A 24,640-nucleotide genomic window follows, 5' to 3' on the forward strand; every position below is an offset into this window, starting at 1 on the left:
CTTTGTGGTCAAACCCATTACAAAGAACAGCTTATAAGGAAGGGGGAGAGGGGAGGTATTATGGCTTACATCTTGAGGTACTATGATTCATCATGAGGAGAACGACATGGTGGCAGTTGGTTCAGTGCAGTAGGGACATGAAGCTGCCTGCTCACATCTCAGCCAACCAGGAAGCAGTGGAAGAAGGGACGGCTATGCTCAGCTGGCTTTCCTCCCCATGGCCCTTCCCCATGCTCAGCTCATCAATGCTCAGCTGGCTTTCCTCCCCATGGCCCTTCCCCATGCTCAGCTCATCAATGCTCAGCTGGCTTTCCTCGCCATGGCCCTTCCCCATGCTCAGCTCATCAGATGGGGCCAGTCACATTAGAGTGGATCTTCCCTCCTCAGTCAGTCCTCCCTGAAAATGTCCTCACAGACATAGTCACAGATGTGCCTCAGGATGGTCTAGCTGTTTCTTCATCCAGTCATGTTGACAGTGAAGATGAACAGCCTATGACTGCAGGACTGACCCATTCAGGCAAAGGCTGGGAAACTTGCTAAGTGAACTCACATGGTTGGGTGTTAGCATGTCCCTTAGAGGTCGAGAAGGGGCATTGCCTTCAGCTGACACAATCTCCACAAAAACCAACCTACTTGGCAGAGCGACAAAGAATCTGGAAGAGGAGCCTCCTCCTCCTCCTCCTCTTCCTCTTCTTCTTCCTCCTCCTCTTCCTCTTCCTCCTCCCTCCTCCTCCTCTTCCTCCTCTTCCTCTTCCTCCTCCTCCTCCTTCTTCTTCTTCTAATTAGATATTTTCTTTATTTACATTTCAAATGTTTCCCCCTTTCCAGCTCTCCCCTTCGTAATCCTTCTATCCCATCTTCCTTCCCCTGCCTCTCTGAGGGTGCTCCATCCCCACTCCTGTCTTCCCTCCCTGGTGTTCCCCTACACTACAGCACTGCACACCCTCAGGCCCAAGGGCCTCTCAGGAGGAGCCTTCTTAATGGGAGTCTAAGGGACTGTGAAGTTGCTTCTTCAAGGAAGGAGCCGGCCTGTGTGTGTGTGTGTGTGTCCTGAGTGCTGACCTTTTCTTAGTACACACTGATTCATTATTAGAAGGCCTTAGCCAAGTCAGGGCAGGTGGACAGAATATTTGCAGGCAGGCAGGCTCAGCCTCAGAGTTAAGCCTGCCATTTACTGACTAAGTCAAACTGACCCCTTGGGCAATTCACATGCATCTTGAGCCTCAATTTCCTCTTGTGTAAAGTACAGCACCAGTTAATCCCTGCCTCTGCCTCGAAGGATTGTTGTATAGATCTGTGGGACAGGAGCATAATGGATATTCAATTAGCACGGCTTCCTTTCTACCCTCTCAAAGAAATGAACATGCTTCCCCTGGACTTGCAGGGCAAAATAGGGAACAATATCTGCTCTGGCCTTTGTCCCCACAGAGGTCTTTAGCCTGCACAACAGCCTCTTCCCCCATAGCCAGTCACCCCCATGGTCTCTGTGGGCACCAGCATCTCTGTGGTTAGCCTGATAGTCCAGGGCTGCAGGGCTATTAATTTATTTATTTATCTGTGAAAATTCAGGTGGATTCCCGCCCCCCTTCTCCATAATTAAAGAAGTCCCTCATTGGTTGCCATGGTGCCAAGCAGTCTTGACTGACAGGTACCATGGTGACCCTGTGAAGGAAGTGGTGAATGAAGGAAGGGCCTAAAGAAAGGAAGGCAAAGCTTCCTGCTTTTGGTGTTGACAATAACAAAAAATTAAAATAAATTGTGAATCTTTACTCTTGTGTAAGTCATTGTCTGCACCGTCTTTGTTTTGGGCTGAAAAGCCAATTTAGCATTTCTTTGTGAATCATTTTGGTGAGTCAGGTAGATACTATCTTTGCTTGTTGGCTAATAACTCACCCTTTAAAAGTTACAATATCACTTCCACTTTCATAATCGAGGTGACTTTAGGTCTTGGAATTTATGACTTCAGCTTAATACTGTCTTGGCTCCTATAGTCTTGGGACCTTAATTTTGGCAAGAACCTGGTCCATCAGCCAGTGCAGACTCATGAACTGGGGTTGCATTTATTATTATAGTTTGTAGACTCTTACTGCATCATTTCTGTGGGAATGCCTCTTCTGGCTATGACAAATGCTTCTTGGGACAGGAATCCCTTTAAAACCAAGAGCATCCTTTAGATGATGTGTTGAATGTAAGCTGAAGGTTGGGGATGTAGGTTGGTTGGTAGGTTGAGTGCCCAGCTTGCATGAAACCTTGGGACTGATCCCCAATACTACATAATCTAGGCATTATGGTATGAGCCTGTAATCCCAGCAGTCAGGAGGCAGAGGCAGGAGGATGAGCATCTCAAGGTCATCCTTAGCAACATGGTGAGTTCGAGGCTAGCTTGGTCTTCATAAGAAGCTGTCTCAAAAATACATAAAAACGTGCAAATGTCTTCCTGAGTTTATGTGTGTCCAGTGATATACCCACCTTTTAAAAATCAATTACTCCATCAAGGAAGCTCAAGATTCTAGTTTACCTTACTCACTGAGTGTGTATGGAACACCCATGCACCCCAGATGAAAGCCATGCTGCCAGGGACTGGGGAGGGGCTAATGCACTAAACATGACTTTTTCTTTAGAGACACTCATTGCCTGACTAGGAGAACCAATGAGACACTATGTGACAGAATCTAGAATCAACTGGGGGACAAGCCTCTCAGCATGCTTGTGAGATATTACATTAATTACATTAATTGAAATGGGAAGGCCTGTCCACTGTGGGCAGCACCATTCCCTGGCTGGGATCCTGGATGGTGTGAATGGAGAAAGAGCAGAACAGCAGAAGCACTCATCACTTTCTACTTCCTGACTGCAGATGTCACGTGACCAGCTGCTTCGAGCTCCTGCTGCCTATGTTTTCCTACCACACTAAACTGTATCTTGAATTGTGAGTAGAATAAACCTTTCTTCTCAAGTTGTTTTTATTTGAGTACTTATTATAGTAATAGGAAAAAAGACTAAGACACCAGCACTGTAATTCTCAGACGAGTAGGGAGAGCAGCCCTGACTCTTTGGTTACAAATAAAGATAAGGTGAGTCTAAATGCTAATTTCATGTAGATGTGGCTGTGGATGCTGGAAGGGTCTGAGTCCTACCATGCCCTGCTGTGTCAGGGGACCTAGAGTGGCATCCAGTATCATCTGAGAAATACCCTCTGAATGTTAGGTCTCATGGTCCCTGGTTGTGTGACATGTTAGTTGTCAAAGAGCCAGGGTCACCACTGCATATGTGAGGGAGATTCCCATTGGTACACTCTTAGGTGACTAGGACTCCCCTCCATGTCCTTGCTGCTGATGGCCGATGGGGAACCTCACTAAAGCTGGCCAGACTTTCCCTGAGTCCACTCTGGCAGAAAACACTGTCCTAATTAAATGTTTCTTTCCACATAAAATTCCACAGTGCCTTAATTCAAATTAGAAAGCCACTGTTTTGACAGATGATGTCATTTAATTTTAGGATCATTGTGCTTCTGGTATTCAACTGCAGATTAAATTGGACCCCATCTTGAAGCTTTTGTGTGTTTTGAAGTATTATGTTTCTGCAAATATCATGATGGGTGTGTGGATCCCCTTGTGCTGAGAGGGTCCTAGATGTGGGTGGTGATGGTGCTAGCTAGCCATTTGGCTGCTTTGTAACCTGGCTGCTGCAATGGCACAGTTTCTTCCCATGTGTCTGATGTCCACAGACAGTCTTAGTCAAGTGTGTCAGAGGAGCCTACCACTGGCCTCTTCTCCCTTGACTTGAACTCCAGCAGAGACTCCCAAACAGCCTAAAGCAGCTGCCATTTCTCTCCTTCCTCCTCTCCCCATTCCTGCACTGGAGCTGAGAGTCCTTGGCACTGTCTCTGTACCCGACTTTTATTGTATGAAGATAATGGGATCTAACAAATACACTCCTCTGGAAAGCTACCACCAATCTAGTTCTGCAGCCCATTTCCTATTGCCCCTCAGCCTTGTGTATCCATGAATGCTGTCAGGCCTACTGAAGTCACAGGCAAGGCTCCATTGGAAGGAGCAGTGCCTGCTTGCAGATGAACTGAGCCTGGAGTGTCAAGTATACTGCTAGCCTATGGGTTTTTTCCTTCTCTACTTGTTTGCTGGAATCTTCTGCAATGGGGCTCCTGACTCCATAAACCCTTTCTCCTGTCTCTCCAACAGCCTCCAGCCCAGCTTCTGAGCCTCCCCCACCCTCCAGTTTTCTCTGGCCAGCTCAGTTGGTTCTGGGTGGCCTGCCACATGCTTATACTCACTGATTGTTACACGCCACAACTGTGTGGCCTTAGCACACTCCACTGCTCCTCTTCCTTCTCCTCTCTACCCCAGCAGTTCTCAGCCTGTGGGTTGGAACCTCTTTGGGGGAATCACATATCAGATATCCTAAATAGCAGATATTTACATTGATTCATAACAGTAGCAAAACTACAGTTATGGAGTAGCAATGAAAATAATTTTATAGCTGGGGTTCACAACATGAAAAATTCTATTAAATGGTTATAGCATTAGGAATGTTGAGAACTACTGCTGTAGCCCTTGGAGGAGGCAATGAGGAACCTCTGTTTCTAAGATGTGTGTGGCCCATAACTTACTCAGGGCCATCTATCTGGCATGCAGGGACAGGCCAGAGTGCAGCAGGATCTATCTGAGGAAAGACGTTAGACTGAAGGCTGCTCTCCATACCTCCTATTCGTCCTTAGGGAACTCTATCTACACTTCTCCTGGGAACCAAAGGGGCCCATCCTGGAATGTTGTTTTTGGGGCTCTCAGAGACCAGACTTCACGCTGGCTTTTCTGTAGAGTGTGGGCACCCGTCATTTGGACTCTTGGGCAGCTGACAGTCTAATTGGGAAAGCATTAACATAAGTAACAAGCTCATATGCAATTTTCTGCTTAGTAATCTTGCTGTGCACGGCAAGGAAAGGGATGCCATGCACGAAGGGCCTCTTACAGGGATTGATGCTCACACTGAGGTGCACAGGAAGGTGGGATATTTTAGCCAGCATAGGAGACACCATGTCCCAGCTCCTGGAAATTCCTGGCCCAGAAGGGCTGCGGCTGTTTGCAGGGAAAGATGAGGAAGTAGACTTAGCTCACCCAGAGCTGCAGGACCTGCTGACTCAGGCTGCTCAGAGGTCAAGCGACTTCATTTGATCAAGAGGTGCTGGATGCCAAGGAAGGTTTTAAGTAGGACTAAAATTTGCAATTTCACTTAAGAAAATAGCTGTTTTGGCTGGAGTTTGGAGATTAAGTGGAAGAGGGCAGACGTGGCAGCGGGAGGCCAGTGGGGGTGTCTGTGAGCTCAGGCTGGAGTTGGGGTGTCTGTCTGGTGACAGTCAGGCTGTCACCATAGTCATGGGCATTGTTACTTGGCTTTGAAGTACATTTCCAAAGGACAAAGAAGCGGCTGTGGTGTGAGAGGTGGTGACCAGCTCCAAGCAGGCTGTTTATGGATAGGCAAGTCTGGATGGAGGTCAAGCTTAAAGTGGGGACAGGAGATTTAGCTGTGGAGGCCTTGCCACTGAGGATCTGCCTTCACATCCCCAGGGAGATGGCAGATTGACAGCTGTGTGCATGAGTCATGCTCAATACACAGAATAAAATCGAGGACTTAAAGGGCTCAGAGAACGTTTTCGTGTTCGCACTTAGCAAATAGTCAGTGTGTGCACTGGGCAAATAACACTGTGTTTGGCTCTGGCACGGATCTCAGAGCTCCCCATTTCAGCCTCAGAAGCTGGGACGGAGCAGGCTCTGGGACTTTTCTGGTGTCTTTCTGACCTGAGATGTTTGCTAATCCTACTAAGCGCATTTGCTATATATGGTGTTGCTCAGGTTAACATGAACTTCCCACTCAAAGAAACACAGATCCCCTCCTGCCACACTTGTATGGGGCAGCTCTAGAGCACCTTAGCTCTGTCCTGAGTTCAGGTTTCATGAGACTGCAGCTGAGATGTTGCTGGGGCCATGTGTACATCCAGAGCCCAGCCCAGGACAGCATTTCCAGCTTTCCTGTGTTGTTGGCAGCATCCTGTTCCTTTTGGTCTTTGACATAAAAAACTACTTGCTAGCTGCTGTCTGCTGAAGATGGCTCTTGACTTGGTATCGTGTGTGGAGTTTGCCCATATTGGGATCTCCCAGGGGCTCCAGTTTCCCTTGTCACAGTGCAAGAGGGACACTCTTATGAGGTGAGAGTTTGTCCAGTCACAAGCATCCTGTCCCCTCTGCCCTGTTCAAGGAGCCAGAGCTTAGCAGACACAGTCTTCTGGAAGGGATAGAGATCCCCCATCAGACACCTCAGGCCTGCAATAGGATCGTCACACGGTTTTACCTCTAAGGATGAGTCCCCAGTGTGGCCGTTGGTGATGTCTTGGCAAGAAACATCAGGAAAACCTTTGAATTCTGTTCTGCTAGGTCCATTACTACCACAGCAACTCCTGTCCTGGCTGAGCTCTGCCATTACTCTCCTATGTGATGGCAGTAATTCTGCTCTCTGCCCTCCCTCACCCAAGTACCTTCTACTGAAGAGCTGTTTCTCCCTGTGACTCAGTAGTAGAGCCAGTACTCCCATACCTCATCTTGGTGCTCCCAAACCCAGGCTTCATGTTCCCACATCCATTCCTTGTGGTCCCAAACCCAATCTTTGTGCTCCCACACCCAGGCTTTTGGCATCCCTACCCAATCTCCATGCTCTTATACCTAGTCTTGGTGCTCCCAAACTCAGGCTTCATGCTCCCACATCCAATCTTCATGCTCCTACACCCAACCTTCATGCTCCCACACCCAGGCTTTGTTCCCATACCTAGTCTCCCAAACCTAGGTTTTATGCTTCAACACCAAATCTTTGTGCTCCCACACCAAATCTTTATGCTCCAACTCTGAGGCTTTGTGCTCCCACGTCTAGGCTTTCAGTATCCTCTCCACTCTTCCTTGCTCAGCCCTGTTTCTTCGCACACCCCTCACCATGTGAGGTGCAGCAGTGCCAGTGCTGCCACTCAGTTGTTGGCAAGACCAGTTCTTTGCAGTCCTAGGAGTCTTGCTCAGGCTTCTGCCCTTAGAGCCACTGTATTCCTCTTGCTGCGTATCCTTTTCTTGTCTTTCTTTCATGTGTCCTGGTGATATAATGATGTTCTCTTTCTCATGCCAGGCATGGTCCATGGGTATATGCTCAGCACAAGCCTTTCTGATGACCATTCAACTTGTCACACAGTAATTTGATTTTATATTGTTGCTGTCCCTCTCACCCCTAACTCCCACTCTCATCTCGGTGTTTGGGGGAATCTTCCATTCAACTTGCTGATAGCTTGTCTCCCATATATTTTAATTGTCTAGAGGGATGGATAAGTGATAGCAGATTAATAGACATATGGATAAGTAGATGTGTCTTTAGATATGGAGGACAGGTGGATAGATGAGCAGATTAGGTTGATGGGTGAGTGGATGGGTAGACCAATGGATGTGTGGGTGGATGGGGGTATGGACAGGTGGGTGAATAGGTATGTGTGTGAAGATGTGTGGGTGGATGGATGGATGGATGGGTAGATGAGTGGATGGGTGGGTGGGTGAATGGATGGGTGGATAGATGTAATATATATGAGTGCATAGGTTGATGGATGGGTGGGTAGACATATGTATGGTTGGGTGGATGGTTAGGGGGACAGATAGATGGATAGGTGAGGAGTGGGTGGGTGGGTGGATGAAGGTATGCTTGGGTAGGTGAACAGATAGGCAGATACATGCATGGATGGATGTGTGGGTGGGTAAAGGTACTGCAGTGGAGCTGTGTGCAGATGAAAATATGAGAAGCAAAAATCTATTTAAAATCATTTTATGGAAGAATGCTCTATACTGTATTAATTAACTTGCCAATCAGGCACATGCTAATGAAGGAAGGAGCTGGCACAGTACCTGCTTCATTCCTCGCTTTCTGCTTAGGTCTGGCTGTGCTTGGTTTTCTGGTAAATACAGGGATGAAATTACACCATCCTGCAAGTTGAGGAATTTTCACTTAAGTCCAGAGCTGCCCTAATTTCTAATTTGTGGGTACACTTTAGGTACTAATACATGGCAAGGAAATGTCTCCTCTCCCTTGGGCATCTGCCACAGTGCCTAGGCCAGGACTAAATGTACACAGCTGAAGCCGGTGTAGCCAAGGCTCAGCTCAGCTCCATTTGCTGCCTCCAAATTCATTGACCCACTGGTTAGGTGAAGCTCACCTTCAGAAGTCTGAATAAAATGTAGGGTCCAGGAGTACAGCCCCACGAGAGCTGAGATGCAAGCAGAAAGAGGAGCCAGTAGAGTGCAACAGAAATGAGTCTTCCCAGAAGCCCACAGGCAGTTCTGATGAGCCCAGTCAAGAGGAAGTTTCCTTCCATGAACTTGGGATTTTAGTGGAAAGGAGGTTGCAATTGGAGGATCCCATTCAATGAGTTGGCGGGGGGGGGGGGGGGGGGAGAGCTGGAGTTGAATGACCACCTTAAAATTCCTGCTGTGATTTTTATTTCCCATCTTGGGGGCACTTGCTCAACCCCTTCTAACCTCAGTTTTCTAAAGCAAACTAAAGGATGAAGTAATAGTGCCAACAGAAGCATGCCTGTGATTGGTGTTCAAATATATGAGACACCCTTAGGGGACCAACTTTACTTCTTGGTATATATTTGTATGTTTTTATGTGTTGTATGTTGTGTGCATGTTTGTGTGTTCATGTGTGCTCATGGGTATGTAATTCACAAGTGTGCATGCATGCATGCACACATACTCTCCTTTTCCCTCTCCCTTTCCCTCTCTTCCCACACAGAAGCCAAAAGGCAACCTTTGTTGCCATCCCTGACATACTATCCAGTCTTCCTTCCCCCCTCCCTCCTTTCCTTCCCCTCCCTCCTTTCCTTTCCTTTTCCTTTTCCTTTTCCTTTTCCTTTTCCTTTTCCTTTTCCTTTTCCTTTTCCTTTTCCTTTTCCTTTTCCTTCCTTCCTTCTTCCTTTCTTCATTACTCCCTCCTTTCTTTTCTGTTATTTTTTTTTGGGATACAGCATGTCTCACTGGATAGGGTCTCATTGGGTAAGCTAAACTGGTTGTCCAGTGAGCCCTTGATATACACCTGATAGACCTGTCACTACCTCCCCAGCGCTAGGATTAGAAGTGCCCACCATTTGCCTGTCCCTTCCCCTTCCCCTTCCCCTTCCCCTTCTTCCCCTTCCCCTTCTTCCCCTTCCCCTGCCCTCCCCCCCTCCCCTGCCCTCCCCTCCCCCCCGTCCCCCCTCCCCTGCCCTCCCCTCCCCCCTCTCCGTCCCCCCTTCCCCTCCCCTCCCCTCCCCCGTCCCCCCTTCCCCTCCCCTCCCCTCCCCTCCCCTCCCCTCCTCTTCCTCCCTTCCTTCTTCCCCTCCTCCCAATAAGGATTCTGGGGATAAATCTCAGGTCCTCATGCTTACAGGGCAGACATTTTACTGACTTGAGTTATCACCCCAACTTTGTCTCCACTTCTGTAGTTCTATGGAAGTGACCCTGGGTCCTAAGAGGATGGTAGAGTTGACCAGGGACCAAGGGTCCTGAAGTCAGAGAGCAGATGTGAGACTGGAGTTGTAGTTGTTGCTATTAGAGTATGGTTACCATTGATGCAAGGGCTCAGTCACTGGGCTCCTGTTCCGCTTGGTCATATGATGCCTTTCTTGTTCCACATTCTATAATCCTGATCACAGTTTTCTTTGGCTGTGGCTAAAGTTAGCTTGGGTTTCCTGAGTCCATTCCAGATGATAGCTCTGTGTTCCACAGGCTGGCGGCTGCAGGGGCAGCCTGTACAGGATTTCTCCTTTCTGCTCTAGCCTTGATGTTGCCCCAGCCCTGTGGTCACCATCTTGACTCATCTTGCTACAACACATCTGGGGGCTCTTAGTTCCTATGACTCTGGCATGGAATTTGACAGTGTTTGGAAGAGGCCAAATTAAATGCAGTCCCATGACCATGTTTTCTATAACTATTTGCAAGTTGTCTTGGTAGAAGGGAAAGCATCTGGGAGAAGTGTGTGTGCGTGTGTGTGTGTGTGTGTGTGTGTGTGTGAGAGAGAGAGAGAGAGAGAGAGAGAGAGAGAACATTTGTTGAAGAACAAGGCTATAGGCAGGACTAATGTTGGAGAGCCAGCCTGCCAGGTTTTCAGTGTCTGTTCTGGTTGCCTGACCCTGTCTTCTAGTCACTGTTTTCTCTGTTTCTTCAAACCATTACCCGCCAGCCATGGCTATCCAAGTCCCCAGCTCATAGCACTACATGTAAAACAAGCAGCATTGACCAGCCAGATCCTCTCGGGACCAACCCTTAGATTGTCAGGGCAAGGACTTGTCTTGGATTCACTTCTTTATGGTATTCTTCCCTGATCCTTCCCTGGTACTGTCACTTCAGGAGTGTGACTCCCAGTGGCCTCTCCGGACTCAGAGGACAGTCTCCAAGGAAAGGGCCCTGGTGACTGAGCAGAGACTTTCCTTGAGTCTGTTAAGTTGAAGAGAACTTAGACCCTTTGGCTGCTCCCTTGGACTCTCGGGATCCCCATGCAGACCACGGTGGATACGATGGACATACATCTTAAGCATCACTGATCATGTCAGGTGCTGGGTGTTTTCTGAGGGAGATGCATTTTTGGGGTTTTTCTTTAGAACCCTAGCAGAAATGCAGTTTTACCTATGTACTGGTGGAGCCTGGATTTACCTTCTGGTTCCCACCCAGGGCTTTCCTGTTGGCATCTAACCATCAGGCTCTGTGTTCCTCAGTGGTTAAAATATCTAAGTGCATTCACTGCACAGAGCTTCGCCCCAGCACATCTTGGTTCCTGCACTGTACAAACCACACAGGACAATTAGGACCTTTTTACAGAGTGACTATTGTTCTTGTTTTTCTTTTTTTGTTTGTTTTGGTGGGAAAATGTATTCGTCTGTGTGATGGTGCAGAAGGACTTTGGCTTCCTGTGGTTGTGTATAACTAATGGTTAGTTATCAGAGATGGCAATAGAAATGTGCTATTGGTCTGCAAGTCTGAAATTCAGAAAGGCTCTAGCCTTCATTTCCTAGCTAATGTGCATTTAATATTGCTTCTTTTAAAAGCTAACATTTTCATTTCATTTCATAACATTTAAAATATTCATGCATGTATACAATATATTTATTACTCCCACTACCTCTTTCCAACTGCCCTTGAGAACCACTAACCTGTTTCCCTCCTGACTTAATGCACTCTTTTAAAATTGCTATTATTATTAATAATAATACTGTGCCCAGTTAGCGTTGACCCCATGAGAATGGGCGTGGAATCATCTGCTGGAACTTGAGCAACCTACCAGTGGCCACATCCCTAAGGAAAAGTGGTTCTCCTTCTCTCATCTAGCAAATGTGAAAAGCTCTCTTGCCAGGTGTTGGGCCCTGGAAGCTTGTCCTTTATCCATGCTGGGATTTTAATTAGCTTGCCCTTGTATAGATCTTGTGAATGTATATATCAGCCACGTCATATCCAGAAGACAGCGCTTCATAGCTCTCATCCCCATCCTCTGACTCGTCCATTCTTTCTGCCCACATTTTTATGGTTTCCCCTGTTCTGATTACTTATCTGTACCTGGCCAGTTGTAGTCACTGATTGATTGATTATCAGCACTTAGATAAGTAATGAACCTTTTTGTTAACCACTACCCACTGCTAAAAGATTGTCCTACACAGTTGAGAGCAGCTTATGTCTGTGGGTATAAGCATAGATACTGTCTTAGGGTTTCTATTCCTGCACAAACATCATGACCAAGAAGCAAGTTGGGGAGGAAAGGGTTTATTCAGCTTACACTTCCATACTGCTGTTCATCACCAAAGGAAGTCAGGACTGGAACTCAAGCAGGTCAGGAAGCAAGAGCTGATGCAGAGGCCTTGGAGGCCACGTTACTTATTGGCTTGCTTCCCCTGGCTTGCTCAGCTTGCTTTCTTATAGAACCAAGAACTACCAGCCCAGGGATGGCACCACCCACAATGCCCCCCCTCCCCCCATCATTAATTGAGAAAATGCCTTACAGAAGGATCTCATGGAGGCATTTTGTCAACTGATGCTCCCTTCTCTGTGATAACTTAAGCTTGTGCCAGGATGACACACAAAGCCAGCCAATACAAATACTAAGAAGGGAGTTAGGCAACCTGCCCATTTATCAAAACAACACTGTAGGTTACCCCCTAAGGCCCATGGTCTCACCAGTCAGAGGCCTTTTAAAAAACAAACAAACAGAAACAGGTTGTAGTAGCAGACATGGAACTACTTCTGTGGAGCAGACCGCAAATACAACCAGAAAGTGATTGGTTACCCTCATGCCGTTATTGTTCTGTTGTTCCTGGGGAAGACCATTGCTCTCAGGATGCCTTAGTTGTTTATAGTTCTATGCATATAGGGTTGAAGCCTTTCCTCCTCCTGACTTTTTCCCTTCGATATTAGTCTATTGTTGTTGTCCTTGTTCAGCTTACGTTTGGGCAGTCACCCTGGTGAGATACTAAGGGGGTAGCTTCTGGCATTATTAGAACACACAGTCTCACAGCAAACTTCCTGATTCTTGGCTGTTACAATATTTCCACCCACTCTTTTCCAGTGTTCCCTGAACCTTACGTATAGGAATTTTATTGTAGCAGTATGAGTTGGGACTGGGCTTCACTACTCTGCATTTTGATTTGGTTGTAGTTTTCTTTAACAGTCCCCATCTGTTGTGAAAAGTAGTGTCTTTGGTGAGGAGTGAGAACTACCCTTATCTGTGGTATAAGGACAAACATTTAGGATGTAGTTAGGGATTATTCTGGTTTAATAAAGTGGATGTTGAAGATTCTCCTCCAAAACACATATCTTGACTAACCTTGTGTAGTTGGTTAGATTTCTAGTTTCCAACACCAGGCATGAGTTCCCTCTTGTTGAGTGGGTCTTAAGTTTAATTAGGGAGCTGTTAGTGACCACCAGAGTGTGTGCCACCACTGCATGCTTGGGGTTTTTGTGCTGTGATCTTTGCTGTTATGGTTCATAGGTGTCATACATGGGTAGGACAGTTGGTGGCTTCACTCCTTTGGAAGTTTTCATGGTACCATGAAAGCTAGTCTTCAGGGAGAAAGCTTTCAGGTTAGATCTGACTTAGAAGCTTCCGAGCCCTGTGTTTTACATTTAGTAGTAGTTCTTTTATAAAATTGGGTGCTTCTATGTTTGGCATATATACATGTAGTATTGCAATTATCTATGCTTGTCATTTTCCTTAGTGAATATTAAGTATCTTTCTGTACCTCTTCTGGCTAGGTTTTGTTTGAATTCAATTTTGCTACATGATTAGACCAACTACATTTGCTTGTTTTCTAATTCTATTTTCTTAGAAAACTTTTATCCAATTTTTTAACCCCAAGTTGGTATCTATTATTGATGGTGAGATGTATTCCTAGGAAGCAACAGAAAGGCTGATTCTGTTTCCAATCAAATCTGATACTCTGTGTCTTTTTATTGGGGGAACTGATGTCATTCATATAGAGAGATGGTTGGAAATGTGTATTAATTCCTGTCACTTATTGATTTTTCATAGATATCTTTTAATTTACTGTCCTGAAATTGTTTGTTTATTCCCTGTGACCTGTTTGGTATGTTTCTCCTTCTGAAATATTTATTCTAATATCCTATAGCTTAGAAGTCATACATTCCTTTAATCTATTTTTATAATGCAAACCTTTTATTTCTTCAATTTTCATTATATAGTTCTGCTGGGTATAATAGTCAGGGCTGCTGGTTATGGTCATTCAGAACTGGCAAAACATCTTTCCAGGCATTCATGGCTTTGAAAAGTTTCTGTCTAATAATCAGGAGTTATTTTTTACTTTTCACTCTTGAAGCTTTCAATATACTTTCTTTAGTCTGTGTTTTAAGTATAGTATGTTGTAGGGAAATTTCTTTTCTGATCCTATCAATTTAGTGTTCTGAGGGCTGTTTGTATCTAGATAGGTATCTTTTTTCTCTAGGTTTAGAAAATTTTCTTCTATGATTTTATTGAAAATATTTTCTACAATTTTGATATAGTATATTTTTCCATGCCTATAATCTAAAAGTTATATCTTTTCATGGTTTCCCAAAGCACTCCCTTTTTCTGTTTATGCATATTTTTTTCCATTTATTATTGACCTTCACTGAATGACCAATTTCTCTGCCTTGTTTTCCAGTTCTGATACTGTGTTTTCTAAATGACTTATTATATTGTGAAGTTTTCCCTTGAGGGTTTTATTTGGCTCATTGCATTTTTATTATCAGTACCATTTTGTTTTTACTTTTCAACAATATTTGTTTATTGAATTGTATTTCTTTATCTTGTACTGACTTCTTTTTAAAATTTATTTTTATTTATTAATCATTACATTTGTTTACATCTCAAATGATATCCCACTTCCTGGTTTCCCCTACACCAACCCTCCCATTCCACATCCACCCTCCACCCTCCCCTTTGCCACTATGAGGGTGCTCCCCTACTCACACACCCCCTCCTGCCTCACTGCTCTAGTATCCCCCTATGTTGGGGCATCAAACCTCAATGGACCAAGAGTCTCCCTTCCCATTGCTGTCAGGTAAGTCTATCCTCTGCTACATATGTATCTGAAGCCATGGATCCCTCCAGGTACACTCTTTGGTTGGTGGTCTAGTCTCTGGGAGCACTGGGTGGTCAGGCCAGCCTATGTTGTTCTTCCAATGGGGTTGCAACCCCCCTCTGCTCCTCCAGTCATCCTGCCAGCTCCCCTACCAGGTTCCCTGAGCTCAGTCTGATGGTCGGCTCCCAGCATCCACATTTCCATTGGTCAGTTGCTGGCCAGCCCTCCCAAGGAACCCCCACACCAGATTCTTGTCATCAAGTGCCTCTTGACCATGGCAACAGTGTCGAGTTTGGTGTCTGCAGACGTGATGGATTCCCATGTGGGACAGTCCCTGGATGACCCTTCCTTCAATCTCTGTTCCATTTTTTTCCCCTGTTCTTCCCTTGGACAGGAACATTTCTGGGTTACAAACTTTGAGATGGGAGGGTGGTCCTATCCCTTGTCCTGGAGTCATGCCTGGAGATGGCCTCTATAGGTTCTCTCTCCCCCTTCTCTGTGCACTTTGGCTAAAGTCATCCCAGTTGGGTCCTGGGAGCCTCACGTTTTCCTGGTGTCTGGGAGTCTCCAGTGGTTATCCCCAGTTCCTCATCTCCCCCCTACATATTTTTGTTCGATTTTCTGACCTTCTGTTCCTCTCTCAAATCCCTTCCAGTTTCTGATACTGCCCCCTTATTTCCTCTCCCTCCTCTTTTTCTCCCAGGTTCCCCTCTCTCTCCACCTCCCATGAGCATCTTGTTTCCCTCTCAATGCAGGACTGAAGCATCCACACCCTGTACTTCCTTCCTTCTAAGCTCCATATGGTCTGTGGGTTGAATCATGGGCATTGTGAGGTTTGGGGCTAATATTCACTTATCAGTGAGTACATACCATGTGTGTTCTTTTGTGTCTGGGTTACCTCACTCAGGATGATATTTTCTAGTTCCGTCCTTTTGCCTGCAAATTTCATGAAGTCATTGTTTTTAATTGCTGAGTAATATTCCATTGTGTAAATTACATTTTTCTGTATCCATTCTTCTGTTGAGGGACATCTGAGTTGTTTCCAGCTTCTGGCTTTTTTTTTTTTTCTTATAAGGGCAATATTTAATTGGGGCTGGCTTACAGGTTCAGAGGTTCAGTCCATTATCATCAATGTGAAAGTATGGCAGTGTCCAGCCAGGCATAGTGGTGGAGAAACTGAGAGTTAGTTCTACATCTTGTTCCAAAGGCAAACAGAAGACTGGCTTCTAGGTAGCTAGGAGGGTCTTAAAGCCTATGTCCACAGTGAAACACCTACTCTAACGGGGCCACATCCATTTCAACAAGACCACATCTCCTAATAGTGCCACTTCCTGGGCCAAGTATATACAAACCATCACAGACACCCAAAATAACATACTAACTTCAATGGTACCTCACTTCTTAATCCTTTACCAATAGTGTTCCCCTGATGATTAAGCATTCAAGTCTATGAATCCTTGGGGACAATTCTTATTCTAAGCACCAAACATGATTAGAAAGTTAGGGCAGTGGCACAATCAGGAAGCAGAAAGATATAGATGAATGGTTGTTTACAGGGCATTTTCTTCTTGTATCATCCAGCATCACAGGCAAACACACGTTTCCAATAATAATCAATAGACCTTCTGACTTCAAATAAACCAATCAAGATAAGCCCTGCAAATAAACGATCAGAGGCTTGCCTTTCACATGAGTCTAGATCTCATTGTGTTAGGAATTGAGATTTAAGCATTAGTTCTCAGACCTTGTTTATATAAAACACAAACCCAATTCAAAGACACAATTTAAGTTAATTTTGTCTGTGCACACATATGTATGTGTGCAAGCCCGTGCATGGAGGTCAGAGGATCACCTGCAGAGGTAATTGGCTCTTTCTATTTTGTGGGTATTGGGAATAATTACATGTTTGTGAGTCTTGCTGTGAGCTCCAAAACATAAAAAACAAGTGACTGTTTCTACCCCACACTGTCATAGAGCAAACATTCTGATTCTAAAACAGAAGAAACAGAAGACAGCAAGGAAGGATCAGGCCGAACTCCAGAGAAGCAACCACAGTCTGACCTCTCCATTTTGACACGATTATATGAATGATTCCAAAGGCCTTACCACATTCCCAAAAAACTTATAAGGATTCTATTTAGCGGGAAGCTTTTGATAGCTTTTAGGGTTTGGGAAAGTGTTAGCATTTTGTGAACTTTTTAACATTTGTACTATTCTCTTTGAAAAAGCTTGTGTTGAAAAAATCTAAGAAGGCTTATTAAAGGGTTTGAACCATTTTTCACACTTGTGACATTTCAGTCTACTATGAACTATGAGGTATTTCAGAAGTTCTCAGTAAGTCTAAAAGAACTTGGCACACTCTTCACACTTGTGTGGTTTCTCTCACAAATGAATTATTTGATGTTATCTGTGATCAGAAGTCTGGTAATAGCTTTTGCTATATTGTTCCCACTTGTAATGCTTTACTCTGTATGAATTATCTGGTGTTTAGACAGTGCTGCGGAACTTCTAAAGTCTTTGTTCCATTCTTTACACTTGTAGGGTTTCACTCCAGACTGAAGTCTTTGATGACCCCTAAAGTTCTTATTATTATGTTGCCACATACTTTATCTTGTAAGAGTTCTCCACATTGTGAGTTAATCTGGGCTGACAGAGGTAGAACTTTGCAGAGAGGGCTTTTCTACATTCCTCGAATTTGTAGGGTTTCTATCCAGAATGAGCTGTTGAATGATAGAATCTGGGAAGTTCTAAAGAACTTGACGCGTGTTACAATTGTAGGGATTTTCACCTGCATGGATTCTCTTGTGTTCATAATGTAATGATGGACAATAGAAAACCAGGCCACATATTTTATAGCTGTAAAGGTTTCTCTTGTCTTTGGAAAATTCTCTTGTCTTTAGAAAAATAATGGTGGACAATGAAAGGCCTTGCCATATACTTCACATTTATAACTTTTCTCCTGTACATATTGTGTTATGTTTAGAAAGCAAACATACATCACACTTGTATCCAGTATGAATTCTCTTGTGTTTAGAAAGTGTTGATGGACAGTGGAAAGCCTTGCTACATACTTTACACTTACGGCGTTTCTCTCCTGTATGAATTTTCTTATGTTTGGAAAGTGTTGATGGACAATGGAAGGCCTTGCCACATACTTCACATTTGTAGGGTTTTCCTCCTGTATGGATTATCTTGTGTTTAGAAAGTAATGATGGAAAACGGAAGGACTTGCCACATCTTCACACCTGTAGGGCTTTCTTTTTAAATGAGTTCTCTGGTGATTTTGAAATATTTTTTTCTTCTCAAAGTCTTTGCCACATTGTTTGCATATAGCAATTTTCCCCTCCATGTCAGAGATCCAAGCTCAGTGCTGAGCAGGACAATTGCCTAGCATGGGTAGAAATGAAGTTTGAAGCAGGAATGCAGAAGTTTGTTAACCATAGCCAGTTCTGGTGATGTCATAATCCAGTTTCTGGCTACTATAAATAATGCTGCTATGAACATAGTGGAGCATGTGTCTCTGTTTTATGTTAGAACATTTTTGGGGGTATATACCCAGTAGTGGTATATCGGGGTCCTCAGGTAGAACTATTTACAATTTTCTCAGGAACTGCCAGACTGATTTCCAAAGTGGTTTTACTAGCTTGCAGTCCCACCAGCAATGGAGGACTGTTCCTCTTTCTCCATATCCTTGCCAACATCTTCTCTCACCTGCCTTTTTGATCTTAGCCAGAAACTGGATTATGACATCACCAGAACTTGCCAGGAGCCTGTTCATTTTCTTTTCTTTTTTAAAAAAATTTATTTTTTATTTATATGAGTACACTGTAGCTGTCTCCAGACACATACTAGAAGAGTGCATTGGATCCCATTACAGATGGTTGTGAGCCACCATGTGGTTGCTGGGAATTGAACTCAGGACCTGTGGAAGAACAGTCATTGCTCTTAACCGCTGAGCCATTTCTCCAGCCTACCTGTTCAGTTTCTTAACACAGTGTTATCTCTGAATCAGAATTAATATAGATAGGCATAAAGTTGAGTGGGGAGGATCTTGGAGAAGTTGGGAGAGAGGAAAACATGATCAAAATATATTGTATGAAAAAATTTAAAGAGAGAAAGAAGAAAGGAAGAGAAAGAGTAGAGGAGGACGAGGATTAAAAGAAGAAGAGGAAATAGAAATGTCCCCCTGTGTTCCTGTGGGACTTCCCTCCTGTTATCACCTGCTCTGGCTGCATTTGGACAGTTTCAAGAGCCAGCCTCCAGCCCCAGGCCTGGTACTCATTTCCAGGGAGTTTGAGGCAACCTGTGGACTAAACTGGAAAGCCCATATCTCTTCTCCATCATGGACCCTCACCTGCCACCTGAGGGTGATCCTCAGGGTGGAATACGTCTTGGAGGAAGCTAGACTCAGCCACATCAGTCATTATCATAATAGAAAGCATAGCATTTTGAACCCATTCTAATGCTTGAGAGCTATGTGTGACTCTCTCAAATTTATAGCATAGGCATCAGTCAGTAACAATGCCAAGCTAGCCACTCAACTCTTCACTTAGGTCCTCCCTTCCACTCAAAGGCAGAAATAGATACTTGTTGACTGCATCACTGGATTGAGATGATCCTCCCAGAAAGAGAACACAGCCTACATAGAAGGACCATGCCAAGGGTGATGCTTTTCCTTCAGGTGCAGAACTCCTGCCTCTGAAAGTTTGTGCTAAGATAAGGTATGGCCACCTTCTCTACAGCCGGCAGCATGCTCTTTCTAAACATGTACAGTTTGCTCACCCCATGCCTTTTGGTTGTTCCTCTTCACCTTCAGGGTGAAAGGCCGTGGAGACTCTTGGTCTCGTTCATCTGTTTCAGACATCTTGTTTGGAGTAGCCTGCTGCCTCTCTTTCATACCCTGGATGCCTTCAGACCCCCTTCTCATCACCTTCTTTGCTGTTTGTCCTTCTTTCAGCAATAACACTTTCTAGGTGTGCGAACATGGTCTTCAACCCTCATGGTCCCTCCAAGGGGGGGGGGTGGGTTTGAAGGCAAACAGGGTCCCAAACCCACAGTGAGTCCTGAACTTGTTCGTTGCCTTATGGTAAGCCTGCCTGTTTGCAAGTTCATGTTCCCTCCTTCCCAGGCTGCTTTCTCGATACTCTTCACTAACCACTCCTTCTCTGATCATTTCTCATAGCAGTAGAAACCCTAACTAAGACAGGTGTATGTCTACTCTAGGGCTGTGCCAGGTGACAGAATGAGAAAGACACGTATCCAGGTTCTGCCCCAAAGCAGAATGCCCTCTGTGAGGGATTTGGATATGTCAACAGCAATGTAAATGAAGGCTGCCTGAAGTATTCAGATCTATCTGAAAGGGAGGAGTTTTAGGGACTTGCTTATTTTTTTTTTTTTTATTAGAATCCTGAAGAGCTGTCTTTGTGTTAGTGTAGGAAGGAGGACTCCATGGTGCAGAAAGCAGAAGAAAGATTCCTTGCCACTAACCCTTCTGCCATGTTGTCTTCTCCCCCAGGGCCTCCAGTGGAGCCAGAGACCAGGCCTAGCCAGGGAAAGGGCGGTCTCTTTCCCCACCCTCAATGGGGAAGTGACCATGCAATGGCTTCGCTGTTTCACTACAGCAAGTGATGGCAACCATGCCATCTGAACTTGGTTCAAGTTTGTCTGCCACATCTGTGTGCTCCTGCTGATGGATGTGCACACCTCTCTTGTGGAATCCTCATAGCATAGGCCTCATCCAGTCTCCACCTGTGCAAACTGGCTATCCTGGAGCAAGGCCAGCACGTCATTATTTCTGCCTTCCCAGCATCATACTTGGGTATATCCAGTCCTTTTTGCTGTTTTCAACCCCAAACGTACTTGATGCAGCATCACACATGCCCATGTTCTGTCTGCATCTTGAGCCTTTACCACCCTGCAGTGGATCTTGAAGCAGTCACGCTCCTCTAAGACATTAGTACCCACTAGCTAGGATGATAGTGTCTTGTGCTTCCTCAGATGAAGGTCCCTAAACCAGGGGTCTGTGTCCCATGTCACACCACTTTTTCTTTACCCATTTCCCTGTTCCACACATAGTCCTACACAGGATACCACTTTTAAATTATGACCTATAGTTGCTCAGTAAACATTCTGTGAACAAGTGACTGGTTAAGAAACAGCAAACAGAAGTTGGTGAAGACTATTTTTGAGCAACTGGGAAAAAAAAAAAAGCAGCAGCACAGAACCTAGAGCTCTCAAGTCAGACCAGCTTGAGGCTTGGCTGGTGATATGCAAAGAAAGGAGTGGGGCTTGAGAGGACATTCTAACAATGCATTGTAAGGCCAGGACAAGAACTACCTACCTCTCAGCAGCTGGAGCCATGGCTCTCGTGGAGAATGGGAGCCCAGCAGATTAAAAGTCACACATCACAGCCCCTTGCCCATCACTTGGTGTATGACATCAGGTTTAATTTATTATAGTACTCTCATCACCCAGAATTCCCTGCCACCTCCTTTCTCCCTTAAGGCAAACACAGCAGAAACGTCTGGTACATTTGCTCTATTATTACTTCTCTGGATATGAAAACGACCAGGTTGATAAAGGAGAAGGGCTTCCCACTTCCCCAAAATGTTCCTTTCTAGAGAGAAGCATGAATATCTTATGAAACACAGCACCGTGTCCTGCTGCGATGCCCGTGCTGAGCCTCCTGCAGAACTCGCCTTATTAAAGTGTTCTTTTGATGGAGTGGGCTGGGGTGCACAGGGAAATCTTGCTTCTGTTTAGAAATCACTCGGATGTCAAATCTTTCAGGGCATTTCATCGGCCCTCTGTTTTCTGTGCATTAATCTGGCCATATTGCTCACATTTCAGGACCAAGTACCCTGCCTGGTTCTCACCAGAGAGGCACATATACCACCATCAGTGTCTTCCCCTCTGTGCTTTGCCTCAGTTCATATGGAAGGTTCTTAGCCCCAGACCCAAGAATCCGAAGATCTCCAGTCACCTGACTCCCATGTGCAGTTAGGTTCAGCATATGAGGATTATCTATTCTGGGTGTTCCTCTCCGAGCTGGCCCCAGGCCACTGGTACCCTGCGCTAGCCATGTGGGTTGTAGGGCTTCTTTTCTGGCCATGCTCATTCTCCTGTCTTGCCTTCCGCTGGTTTCATGCACAGGCTGGGTCCAGCTGGAAGCACAGAGTGCTGAGAGCCTGGAGCTACTCTTGCCTAAGCCCTCCTCTTGCAGCACAGTGCAGACCAGAGGCAGGCTTACAGGGACACAGGGGGCATGTTTAGCCTCAAGGATTTAAGTGTCATTAATTTTCACAAGGCTTCTGTGCTGAATCTACCAAGCAGGATTGTAATGACCCTCCCCAGTGTTCATTAGAGTAGGAAACAGGGCTTTGTGTCCCAAGATGTGGCATGTGGCTGATGCTATGGAAAGGTTCTGGGTTAGCAAATGAGGAGACAGGTGTTTTGAGAGCTTTATTAGGTTGCCCAGCATCGCACAGTTTTTGTAAGGGATGTGCTGGATGGGATATGCTGGATGCTGATCCGGCTTCCCTGTTCCTTCCCACTGTCCCCAATTCCTTCTGTACACACAGGGTATAGCGTAGAGTAGATGTTGTTTTCTTAACTTGTACAGCCTGTCTTTTCTTCAGAAGGTGTGTGTGTAAGAGGGAGGGAGGGGGAGGGGAACATTTGCATGTAGAGGTTAGAGGTCAACCTGAAGTGTTGTTCCTCAGGTGTCACCTGTCTTGTTTGCCTGAGACAGGATTTCTCACTGGCCTGAACCTTGCCAAGTTGGCTTGGCTGCCCAGCTAGGATTCCTAAGACACCCCCCCCCCACCAGTCTCCATATCTCCAGCACTGCATTTGTAAAGCTGTGCTGCCACTTCAGGCATTGGAAAAAAAGTTTGATTTAATTTTTACTTTATGAACATGGGTGGTTTGCCTGCATGTACGCATGTGCCCACATCTGTGCCTGCTGGTGCCCATGATGGCCAGCAGAGACTGTTAGAGCCTCTGGAACAGGGAGTACATGTGTTTGTGAGCCTCCATCATGAAAGTACTGGGACCTGAACTTGGGTCCCCCTTGAGAATAGCAAATGGTCTTAACTACTGAGCCATGTCTAACCCTGCCAGCCCCCAACAGAGAAGGTTCTGAGAATAGGACTCAGCTCCTCAATACATAACAAACACTTCACTAACTGAATTATTTCCCTAGGCCTCTTTAGAATTTTTATGACTGACAATTCTTGTTTGTTTGTTAGGACTAGACCAGATGATCTTTTAAATATGATAGATATGTTTATTCATGAATGTACATGCATGCACAAATCTGTGCATCTCACACACACACACACACACACACACACACACACACACACACACACACTGTGTATCAGTATAGATAAGTGGTATATCTGTTTTTCCCTTCACATTCTGAAAATGAAGTGTCTGGTGTTGCCCTGCTGGCCTAACCTGTGGACAGGTGGCAGCGGCTTTGTCTTTAATACTCTCCTTTTGTAACTAGAGTGTACTGCACATGCCACTTGTCCAGGACAGGCCCTGTCCACTCCGGAGTCACTCAGCTTGTTCTCACCTGGCTCAGCTCCTGGCACTCCCCAGATGAGCACGGACAAGGGGCTTAGCCTTAGCCATCTCTGGGCTGTGTCCCCATGCACAGGGAAGACCTGCTGAGCTTGCCCACACCTGCCCATATGCTCTGCCTATCATTACGCAAGTTCTGTAAGATTTGAACATGCACCTAGAGGCCTTTAGTAATCACATTTCCTTCCAGATGGGAAAGGCAAAATCTACAGCTGCCTTGTTAATGTTCTTGCTTTTAGTGAGTAAAATGGCTTCTTGAATTATGAAAAAGAAAGAAAGCAATCTACCCCAGTGGGTGGTCGTTGAAAGTTTCCTAGCTATAGGATACTTTGCCAAGTGAGCTTTCATAGCAGAACCTTCACAGAGCCTTAATGCAAAACAGTCCAGGTGCAGTGGGCAATAGAGACATGGACCACAAGTTCCAGTTAACTGTGCACTTGTCTGCTGTGTGTCTGTATGTGTTATGCAGAGTTCAGACTCCAGGAACACCCACCCACTCAGGAAATACAAGGGGTGTAAATGGGGTCTGGGGAGGTGGATTCAAGGCAAAGGGTGCTATATAGATGTGATGTCATACAAAATGCCAGAAGCCCAGACAGATGCATTCTATTCAGTGCCTTCTCTGTATCGAGTACTGTGGGGACATAGAAGTGATCAGGTGGTCAGGAGAGGGTCAACGATGTACAGTTGCGTGGCTTCAAGAAGGGTAACAACATTTTCTGGAGTCCACCTTCTTGAGTTCTTTATATATATTGGATATTAGTCCCCTATCTGATTTAGGATAGGTGAAGATCCTTTCCCAATCTGTTGGTGGTTTTTTTGTCTTACTCACAGTGTCTTTTGCCTTGCAGAAGCTTTGCAGTTTTATGAGGTCCTATTTATCAATTCTTGATAAATGTGCAAGCCATTGCTGTTCTGTTCAGGAATTTTCCCCCTGTGCCCATATCTTCAAGGCTTTTCCCCACTTTCTCCTCTATAAGTGTCAGTGTTTCTGGTTTTATGTGAAGTTCCTTGATCCACTTAGATTTGACCTTAGTACAAGGAGATAGGAATGGATCGATTCGCATTCTTCTACATGATAACAACCAGTTGTGCCAGCACCATTTGTTGAAAATGCTGTCTTTCTTCCACTGGATGGTTTTAGCTCCCTTGTCGAAGATCAAGTGACCGTAGCTGTGTGGGTTCATTTCTGGGTCTTCAATTCTATTCCATTGGTCTACTTGTCTGTCACTGTGGGGTCTCTGTACCCCTTCTTAGAATTGGGAACAAAACATCCATGGAAGGAGTTACAGAAACAAAGATTGGAGCTGTGACGAAAGGATGGACCATCTAGAGACTGCCATACCCAGGGATCCATCCCATAATCAGCTTCCAAACGCTGACACCATTGCATACACTAGCAAGATTTTGCTGAAA

General features: G+C 45.2%; 1 protein-coding gene across 3 annotated transcripts in view; it reads left to right on the plus strand.

The window, feature by feature from the left end:
- The window catches only part of Trappc9 (trafficking protein particle complex subunit 9), a 486,162-nt gene that overhangs the window by 225,981 nt on the left and 235,541 nt on the right, over window positions 1-24,640 (plus strand). The window lies entirely within an intron of this gene.

Source organism: Mus caroli, unplaced genomic scaffold, assembly GCF_978045245.1.
Source record: "Mus caroli unplaced genomic scaffold, Mus_caroli_1 scaffold_16, whole genome shotgun sequence".
Lineage (NCBI taxonomy): Eukaryota > Metazoa > Chordata > Mammalia > Rodentia > Muridae > Mus > Mus caroli.